The sequence below is a fragment of the Papio anubis genome, chromosome 7 (genome assembly GCF_008728515.1).
Source record: "Papio anubis isolate 15944 chromosome 7, Panubis1.0, whole genome shotgun sequence".
Lineage (NCBI taxonomy): Eukaryota > Metazoa > Chordata > Mammalia > Primates > Cercopithecidae > Papio > Papio anubis.
Genome location: NC_044982.1, coordinates 17,590,714 through 17,600,417, shown reverse-complemented (window position 1 = coordinate 17,600,417; position 9,704 = coordinate 17,590,714). Strand labels below are relative to the sequence as shown.

The following is a 9,704-nucleotide window of genomic DNA, read 5'->3' as shown; positions in this document are numbered from 1 at the left end:
CAATACTGCGCTTTGAGCAAACAGGCACACCAGGAGATCATATCCCACACCTGGCTGGGAGGGTCCCACACCCACGGAGCCTCCCTCATTGCTATCACAGCAGTCTGTGATCTACCGGCAAGGCAGCAGCGAGGCTGGGGGAGGGGCGCCCGCCATTGCTCAGGCTTAAGTAGGTAAACAAAGCTGCTGGGAAGCTCGAACTGGGTGGAGCTCACAGCAGCTCAAGGAAACCTGCCTGTCTCTGTAGACTCCACCTCTGGGGGCAGGGCACAGTAAACAATAACAAAGCAGCAGATACCTCTGCAGACCCAAACGACTCTGTCTGACAGCTTTGAAGAGAGCAGTGGATCTCCCAACAGGGAGGTTGAGATCTGAGAAGGGACAGACTCCCTGCTCAAGCGGGTCCCTGACCCCTGAGTAGCCTAACTGGGAGACATCCCCCACTAGGGGCAGTCTGACACCCCACACCTCACAGGGTGGAGTACACCCCTGAGAGGAAGCTTCCAAAGCAAGAATCAGACAGGTACACTTGCTGTTCAGAAATATTCTATCTTCTGCAGTCTCTGCTGCTGATACCCAGGCAAACAGGGTCTGGAGTGGACCTCAAGCAATCTCCAACAGACCTACAGCTGAGGGTCCTGACTGTTAGAAGGAAAACTATCAAACAGGAAGGACACCTACACCAAAACCCCATCAGTACATCACCATCATCAAAGACCAGAGGCAGATAAAACCACAAAGATGGGGAAAAAGCAGGGCAGAAAAGCTGGAAATTCAAAAAACAAGAGCGCATCTCCCCCGGCAAAGGAGCACAGCTCATCGCCAGCAACGGATCAAAGCTGGACGGAGAATGACTTTGACGAGATGAGAGAAGAAGGCTTCAGTCCATCAAATTTCTTAGAGCTAAAGGAGGAATTACGTACCCAGCGCAAAGAAACTAAAAATCTTGAAAAAAAAGTGGAAGAATTGACGGCTAGACTAATTAATGCAGAGAAGGTCATAAACGAAATGAAAGAGATGAAAAGCATGACACGAGAAATACGTGACAAATGCACAAGCTTCAGTAACCGACTCGATCAACTGGAAGAAAGAGTATCAGCGATTGAGGATCAAATGAATGAAATGAAGCGAGAAGAGAAACCAAAAGAAAAAAGAAGAAAAAGAAATGAACAAAGCCTGCAAGAAGTATGGGATTATGTAAAAAGACCAAATCTACGTCTGATTGGGGTGCCTGAAAGTGAGGGGGAAAATGGAACCAAGTTGGAAAACACTCTTCAGGATATCATCCAGGAGAACTTCCCCAACCTAGTAGGGCAGGCCAACATTCAAATCCAGGAAATACAGAGAACGCCACAAAGATACTCCTCGAGAAGAGCAACTCCAAGACACATAATTGCCAGATTCACCAAAGTTGAAATGAAGGAAAAAATCTTAAGGGCAGCCAGAGAGAAAGGTCGGGTTACCCACAAAGGGAAGCCCATCAGACTCACAGCAGATCTCTCGGCAGAAACTCTACAAGCCAGAAGAGAGTGGGGGCCAATATTCAACATTCTTAAAGAAAAGAATTTTAAACCCAGAATTTCATATCCAGCCAAACTAAGTTTCATAAGTGAAGGAGAAATAAAATCCTTTACAGATAAGCAAATGCTTAGAGATTTTGTCACCACTAGGCCTGCCTTACAAGAGACCCTGAAGGAAGTACTAAACATGGAAAGGAACAACCGGTACCAGCCATCTCAAAAACATGCCAAAATGTAAAGACCATCGAGGCTAGGAAGAAACTATATCAACTAATGAGCAAAATAACCAGTTAATATCATAATGGCAGGATCAAGTTCACACATAACAATCTTAACCTTAAATGTAAATGGACTAAATGCTCCAATTAAGAGACACAGACTGGCAAACTGGATAAAGAGTCAAGACCCATCAGTCTGCTGTATTCAGGAGACCCATCTCACACGCAGAGACATACATAGGCTCAAAATAAAGGGATGGAGGAAGATTTACCAAGCAAATGGAGAACAAAAAAAAGCGGGGGTTGCAATCCTAGTCTCTAATAAAACAGACTTTAAACCATCAAAAATCAAAAGAGACAAAGAAGGCCATTACATAATGGTAAAGGGATCAATTCAACAGGAAGAGCTAACTATCCTAAATATATATGCACCCAATACAGGAGCACCCAGATTCATAAAGCAAGTCCTTAGAGACTTACAAAGAGACTTAGACTCCCATACAATAATAATGGGAGACTTCAACACTCCACTGTCAACATTAGACAGATCAACGAGACAGAAAGTTAACAAGGATATCCAGGAATTGAACTCATCTCTGCAGCAAGCAGACCTAATAGACATCTATAGAACTCTCCACCCCAAATCAACAGAATATACATTCTTCTCAGCACCACATCGTACTTATTCCAAAATTGACCACGTAATTGGAAGTAAAGCACTCCTCAGCAAATGTACAAGAACAGAAATTATTACAAACTGTCTCTCAGACCACAGTGCAATCAAACTAGAACTCAGGACTAAGAAACTCAATCAAAACCGCTCAACTACATGGAAACTGAACAACCTGCTCCTGAATGACTACTGGGTACATAACGAAATGAAGGCAGAAATAAAGATGTTCTTTGAAACCAATGAGAACAAAGATACAACATACCAGAATCTCTGGGACACATTTAAAGCAGTGTGTAGAGGGAAATTTATAGCACTAAATGCCCACAAGAGAAAGCAGGAAAGATCTAAAATTGACACTCTAACATCGCAATTAAAAGAATTAGAGAAGCAAGAGCAAACACATTCGAAAGCTAGCAGAAGGCTAGAAATAACTAAGATCAGAGCAGAACTGAAGGAGATAGAGACACAAAAAACCCTCCAAAAAATCAATGAATCCAGGAGTTGGTTTTTTGAAAAGATCAACAAAATTGACAGACCACTAGCAAGACTAATAAAGAAGAAAAGAGAGAAGAATCAAATTGACGCAATTAAAAATGATAAAGGGGATATCACCACCGACCCCACAGAAATACAAACTACCATCAGAGAATACTATAAACACCTCTACGCAAATAAACTGGAAAACCTAGAAGAAATGGATAATTTCCTGGACACTTACACTCTTCCAAGACTAAACCAGGAAGAAGTTGAATCCCTGAATAGACCAATAGCAGGCTCTGAAATTGAGGCAACAATTAATAGCCTACCAACCAAAAAAAGTCCAGGACCAGATGGATTCACAGCTGAATTCTACCAGAGGTACAAGGAGGAGTTGGTACCATTCCTTCTGAAACTATTCCAATCAATAGAAAAAGAGGGAATCCTCCCTAACTCATTTTATGAGGCCAACATCATCCTGATACCAAAGCCTGCCAGAGATACAACAAAAAAAGAGAATTTTAGACCAATATCCCTGATGAACATCGATGCAAAAATCCTCAATAAAATACTGGCAAACCGGATTCAGCAACACATCAAAAAGCTTATCCACCATGATCAAGTGGGCTTCATCCCTGGGATGCAAGGCTGGTTCAACATTCGCAAATCAATAAACATAATCCAGCATATAAACAGAACCAAAGACAAGAACCACATGGTTATCTCAATAGATGCAGAAAAGGCTTTTGACAAAATTCAACAGCCCTTCATGCTAAAAACGCTCAATAAATTCGGTATTGATGGAACGTACCTCAAAATAATAAGAGCTATTTATGACAAACCCACAGCCAATATCATACTGAATGGGCAAAAACTGGAAAAATTCCCTTTGAAAACTGGCACAAGACAGGGATGCCCTCTCTCACCACTCCTATTCAACATAGTGTTGGAAGTTCTGGCTAGGGCAATTAGGCAAGAGAAAGAAATCAGGGGTATTCAGTTAGGAAAAGAAGAAGTCAAATTGTCCCTGTTTGCAGATGACATGATTGTATATTTAGAAAACCCCATTGTCTCAGCCCAAAATCTCCTTAAGCTGATAAGCAACTTCAGCAAAGTCTCAGGATACAAAATTAATGTGCAAAAATCACAAGCATTCTTATACACCAGTAACAGACAAACAGAGAGCCAAATCATGAATGAACTTCCATTCACAATTGCTTCAAAGAGAATCAAATACCTAGGAATCCAACTTACAAGGGATGTAAAGGACCTCTTCAAGGAGAACTACAAACCACTGCTCAGTGAAATAAAAGAGGACACAAACAAATGGAAGAACATACCATGCTCATGGATAGGAAGAATCAATATCGTGAAAATGGCCATACTGCCCAAGGTAATTTATAGATTCAATGCCATCCCCATCAAGCTACCAATGAGTTTCTTCACAGAATTGGAAAAAACTGCTTTAAAGTTCATATGGAACCAAAAAAGAGCCTGCATCTCCAAGACAATCCTAAGTCAAAAGAACAAAGCTGGAGGCATCACGCTACCTGACTTCAAACTATACTACAAGGCTACAGTCACCAAAACAGCATGGTACTGGTACCAAAACAGAGATATAGACCAATGGAACAGAACAGAGTCCTCAGAAATAATACCACACATCTACAGCCATCTGATTTTTGACAAACCTGAGAAAAACAAGAAATGGGGAAAGGATTCCCTATTTAATAAATGGTGCTGGGAAAATTGGCTAGCCATAAGTAGAAAGCTGAAACTGGATCCTTTCCTTACTCCTTATACGAAAATTAATTCAAGATGGATTAGAGACTTAAATGTTAGACCTAATACCATAAAAATCCTAGAGGAAAACCTAGGTAGTACCATTCAGGACATAGGCATGGGCAAAGACTTCATGTCTAAAACACCAAAAGCAACGGCAGCAAAAGCCAAAATTGACAAATGGGATCTCATTAAACTAAAGAGCTTCTGCACAGCAAAAGAAACTACCATCAGAGTGAACAGGCAACCTACAGAATGGGAGAAAATTTTTGCAATCTACTCATCTGACAAAGGGCTAATATCCAGAACCTACAAAGAACTCAAACAAATTTACAAGAAAAAAACAAACAACCCCATCAAAAAGTGGGCAAAGGATATGAATAGACATTTCTCAAAAGAAGACATTCATACAGCCAACAAACACATGAAAAAATGCTCATCATCACTGGCCATCAGAGAAATGCAAATCAAAACCACAATGAGATACCATCTCACACCAGTTAGAATGGCGATCATTAAAAAGTCAGGAAACAACAGGTGCTGGAGAGGATGTGGAGAAATAGGAACACTTTTACACTGTTGGTGGGATTGTAAACTAGTTCAACCATTATGGAAAACAGTATGGCGATTCCTCAAGGATCTAGAACTAGATGTACCATATGACCCAGCCATCCCATTACTGGGGATATACCCAAAGGATTATAAATTATGCTGCTATAAAGACACATGCACACGTATGTTTATTGCAGCACTATTCACAATAGCAAAGACTTGGAATCAACCCAAATGTCCATCAGTGACAGATTGGATTAAGAAAATGTGGCACATATACACCATGGAATACTATGCAGCCATAAAAAAGGATGAGTTTGTGTCCTTTGTAGGGACATGGATGCAGCTGGAATCCATCATTCTTAGCAAACTATCACAAGAACAGAAAACCAAACACCGCATGTTCTCACTCATAGGTGGGAACTGAACAATGAGATCACTTGGACTCGGGAAGGGGAACATCACACACCGGGGCCTATCATGGGGAGGGGGGATGGGGGAGGGATTGCATTGGGAGTTATACCTGATGTAAATGACGAGTTGATGGGTGCAGCACACCAACAGGGCACAAGTATACATATGTAACAAACCTGCACGTTATGCACATGTACCCTACAACTTACAGTATAATAATAATAAATAAATTTAAAAAAAAAAAAAGAAAACAAAAAAAAAAGAAAAAAAAGAATGGCCATTAGGTTAGTCAGCGAATCTGTGCTGACTTGATACTGTGGTAGGTGCTGTGAGGGATTCAAGGATTGACCCGTGATGCTCCTTCCCCTCAAAGAGCTTTTAGAAGCCACCAGGGGCTGGGGAGTGGGAACGAATGCACACCTGTGATTGTGTGGGCCAGATAAGAATGGCTCTTTGGAGAAGGCTCTGGATTTGAGAAAGTATTTGACCTAATTCTCATTAAATTCCCGCTGTTGAATAAGAGAACTCTGAAACATAGAGAAATGTAAGTAAGATCTCTGATTAAAATCATTCATTAAGAAAATATATTCAGTTTATTCAATAATTACTTGGTTGATTAAGGGTAACTATGGGGAAGACTGGCAGGGGAAAGAGACTAGGATAAAGATCTAACAGGTCTAGGAAATGGGGGAAAAGCCCATTCTTGTCTCTCTCTGTGCTCTGACCCTTGGTGATTTTATCCAGTCCTAAAGCTTTAATCACATCCTGTATGCTGATGGTTCTCAAACTTGGGTCTTCAACCCTGAGCTGTCCTCTATACTCCAGACTTCTACATCCAACTTTCTTGACCTTTCCACCTGAAGCTCAAGATTCATCTATTCAAAATTGAACTCTTGATTCTATACCCACCCCCAATCTACACCTCCCTAGTAGCCTTCTCTCTCGGTAAATACTTCTGTTATCCACAAGGTTACAGAGGCCAGAAGCCTGGGAGTCTTTCTCCATTCATCTCTCTCCCTCATCTTCCATTTCCAAATCTCAAAACTGTTTCTTGAGTCCATCTCCATACACATCACCCTAGTCCAAGCCATGATCATCTTTCAGGTGAACCATGGCACGAGTCCCTCAACTTATCAGAGGTGGAGTGAGCTTCCTTGGATCCACTTGAATCTTCAAGTGGGACAGGGAAGGAGATAGGGGAAACTGGGAAGTCGTTCATCATACATTCATCACCGACCCAAGGAAGTCACAGACTCTAATGCATTCCTAGACCAAATGGAATTATCACTTGGATTTCCCCCCTGCTTTTTGTGATTTGTGATTTCTTGTTAGCACACATATGGTTAGAGTTGAGAATACTTCATGAAATGTTAATATTGGAAAACACTTTGAAGTCACCCAGACCAATTACTTCATGGTACCAGTGCAGAAACTAAGGTGAAAAGAGGTAAAATGGCTTGTCTGAAATCACCCTGATTAATTAGTTATATATATAATGCCCCATTACAAAATGGATTTGAGATACTTTATCTGCAATCCAAAAGACTAGATGCATAATATCTTAACTATTATTTCCACAAATAGACTTTTTTTTTTTTTTTTTTTTTTTTAGACGAGTTTTGCTCGTGTTGCCCAGGCTGGAGTGCAATGTCACTATCTTGGCTCACTGCAACCTCTGCCTCCTGGGTTCAAGTGATTCTCCTGCCTTGGCCTCCCAAGTAGCTGGAATTACAGGCATGTGCCATCATACCTGGCTAATTCTGTATTTTTTAGTAGAGACGGGGTTTCACCATGTTGGTCAGGCTGGTGACCAACTCCTGACCTCAGGTGACCCACCTGCCTTGGCATCCCAAAGTGCTGGGATTACAGGCATGAGCCATCACACCCAGCCTACAGATAGACTTTTGATAAGAATCATGTGGCAGGGAATTCAAGGATACATGTGGATGGCTACAGGAGAACATGTATTATAGTATGGATTAAGTGAGGAGTCATATGCTGTAATGTTCAGCCGACTCTTGAGGAGGGTTGATGTCTTTTTGTAAAAATGGAACCATTTTACCCCTCCATACCTCGCTTTAGGTGAGTGCCCCTGGATATGGCTAAGATTTCTTCTAGAAAACATCTCTGGTCCAATACTACACTGGACAAATGTATGGTTAAAGCCTTAGTTTTCTACCATGGGAAAGAGCTGTGGCCATTTTAGTTTAAGAATGTTCAAATTAGGTGTGAAGGGTGCAGTACCTAAGCTGCAGTGGGGTAGAGGCAGGCCGGCACCCCCTTCTGACCTCCGGTGCCGCCGGCCTCAAGATCAGACATGGCCCAGAACTTGAAGGACTTGGCGGGACGGCTGCCCCCCGGGCCCCGGGGCATGGGCACGGCGCTGAAGCTGTTGCTGGGGGCCGGCGCCGTGGCGTACGGTGTCCGCAAATCCGTGTTCACTGTGGAAGGCGGGCACAGAGCCATCTTCTTCAATGGGATTGGTGGAGTGCAGCAGGACACTATCCTGGCCGAGGGCCTTCATTTCAGGGAAATTCATTTCATTTCCCCTGGTTCCAGTACCCCATTATCTATGACATTCGGGCCAGACCTCGAAAAATCTCCTCCCCTACAGGCTCCAAAGACCTACAGATGGTGAACATCTCCCTGCGAGTGCTGTCTCGACCCAATGCTCAGGAGCTTCCTAGCATGTACCAGCGCCTAGGGCTGGACTACGAGGAACGAGTGTTGCCGTCCATTGTCAACGAGGTGCTCAGGAGTGTGGTGGCCAAGTTCAATGCCTCACAGCTGATCACCCAGCGGGCCCAGGTATCCCTGTTGATCCGCCGGGAGCTGACAGAGAGGGCCAAGGACTTCAGCCTCATCCTGGATGACGTGGCCATCACAGAGCTGAGCTTTAGCCGAGAGTACACAGCTGCTGTAGAAGCCAAACAAGTGGCCCAGCAGGAGGCCCAGCGGGCCCAATTCTTGGTAGAAAAAGCGAAGCAGGAACAGCGGCAGAAGACTGTGCAGGCCGAGGGTGAGGCCGAGGCTGCCAAGATGCTTGGAGAAGCACTGAGCAAGAACCCTGGCTACATCAAACTTCGCAAGATCCGAGCAGCCCAGAATATCTCCAAGACGATCGCCACATCACAGAATCGCATTTATCTCACGGCTGACAACCTCGTGCTGAACCTACAGGATGAAAGTTTCACCAGAAGAAGTGACAGCCTCATCAAGGGTAAGAAATGAGCCTAGTCACCAAGAACTCCACCCCCAGAGGAAGTGGATCTGCTTCTCCAGTTTTTGAGGAGCCAGCCAGGGGTCCAGCACAGCCCTACCCTGCCCCAGTATCATGTGATGGTCCCCCACACCGATCCCCTGAACCCCTCTTGGATTAAGGAAGACTGAAGACCAGCCCCTTTTCTGGTGAATTACTTTTCTCCTCCCTGTGTAACTGGGGCTGTTGGGACATTGTGTGATTTCTCAGTGATTTCCTACAGTGTTGTTCCCTCCCTCAAGGCTGGGAGGAGACAACCACGAACCCAGGAACTCTCAATAAATTTTTATTACTTAACCTGAAAAAAAAAAAAAAAAAAAGAACGTTCAAATTAGCACTATCTGAGCCATAAAAACAAAGCACCCACTGAATGTCTAATATTAAGCAGTTAAATCCAGCAAGATAAACTAATCACAAAATTCGTGAATGTGCAAATAAATGAATTGGCTTTCTGTTTGATGTGTAGAACCATAAACCAATTAAAGATCGGAGGGCATTTTCTCAAAATAAGAAGTTTTATTTAATGACATAAAGTCATCACTTTATGTCATTATTTCCTACTTCTTTGTCCATGGGACAAATAATTAGCTAAGCATGGTAGTGCTCTCCTGTCATCTTAGCTGCTCGAGAAGCTGAGGTGAGCGGATCGTTCGAGCCAAGGAGTTTGAGACTGCAGTGAGCTATGATTGTGCCACTGTACTCTAGCCTGGGTGAAAGAGCAAGAACAATGTCTGTCTCTGAAAGAAAGAAGGAAGGAAGGAAGAAAGGAAGAAAGGCAGAAAGAAAGAAAGAGAAAGAGAAAGAAAGAA

The 9,704-nt window shown here is 43.1% G+C and overlaps 1 pseudogene across 1 annotated transcript; it reads left to right on the top strand.

The window, feature by feature from the left end:
* The first annotated feature begins 7,878 nt into the window (after window positions 1-7,878).
* Window positions 7,879-9,209, top strand: LOC101002376 (annotated as a pseudogene). The gene has a single exon (XR_161356.5). The product of XR_161356.5 is annotated as a prohibitin-2 pseudogene (transcript).
* The last annotated feature ends 495 nt before the right edge of the window (window positions 9,210-9,704 follow it).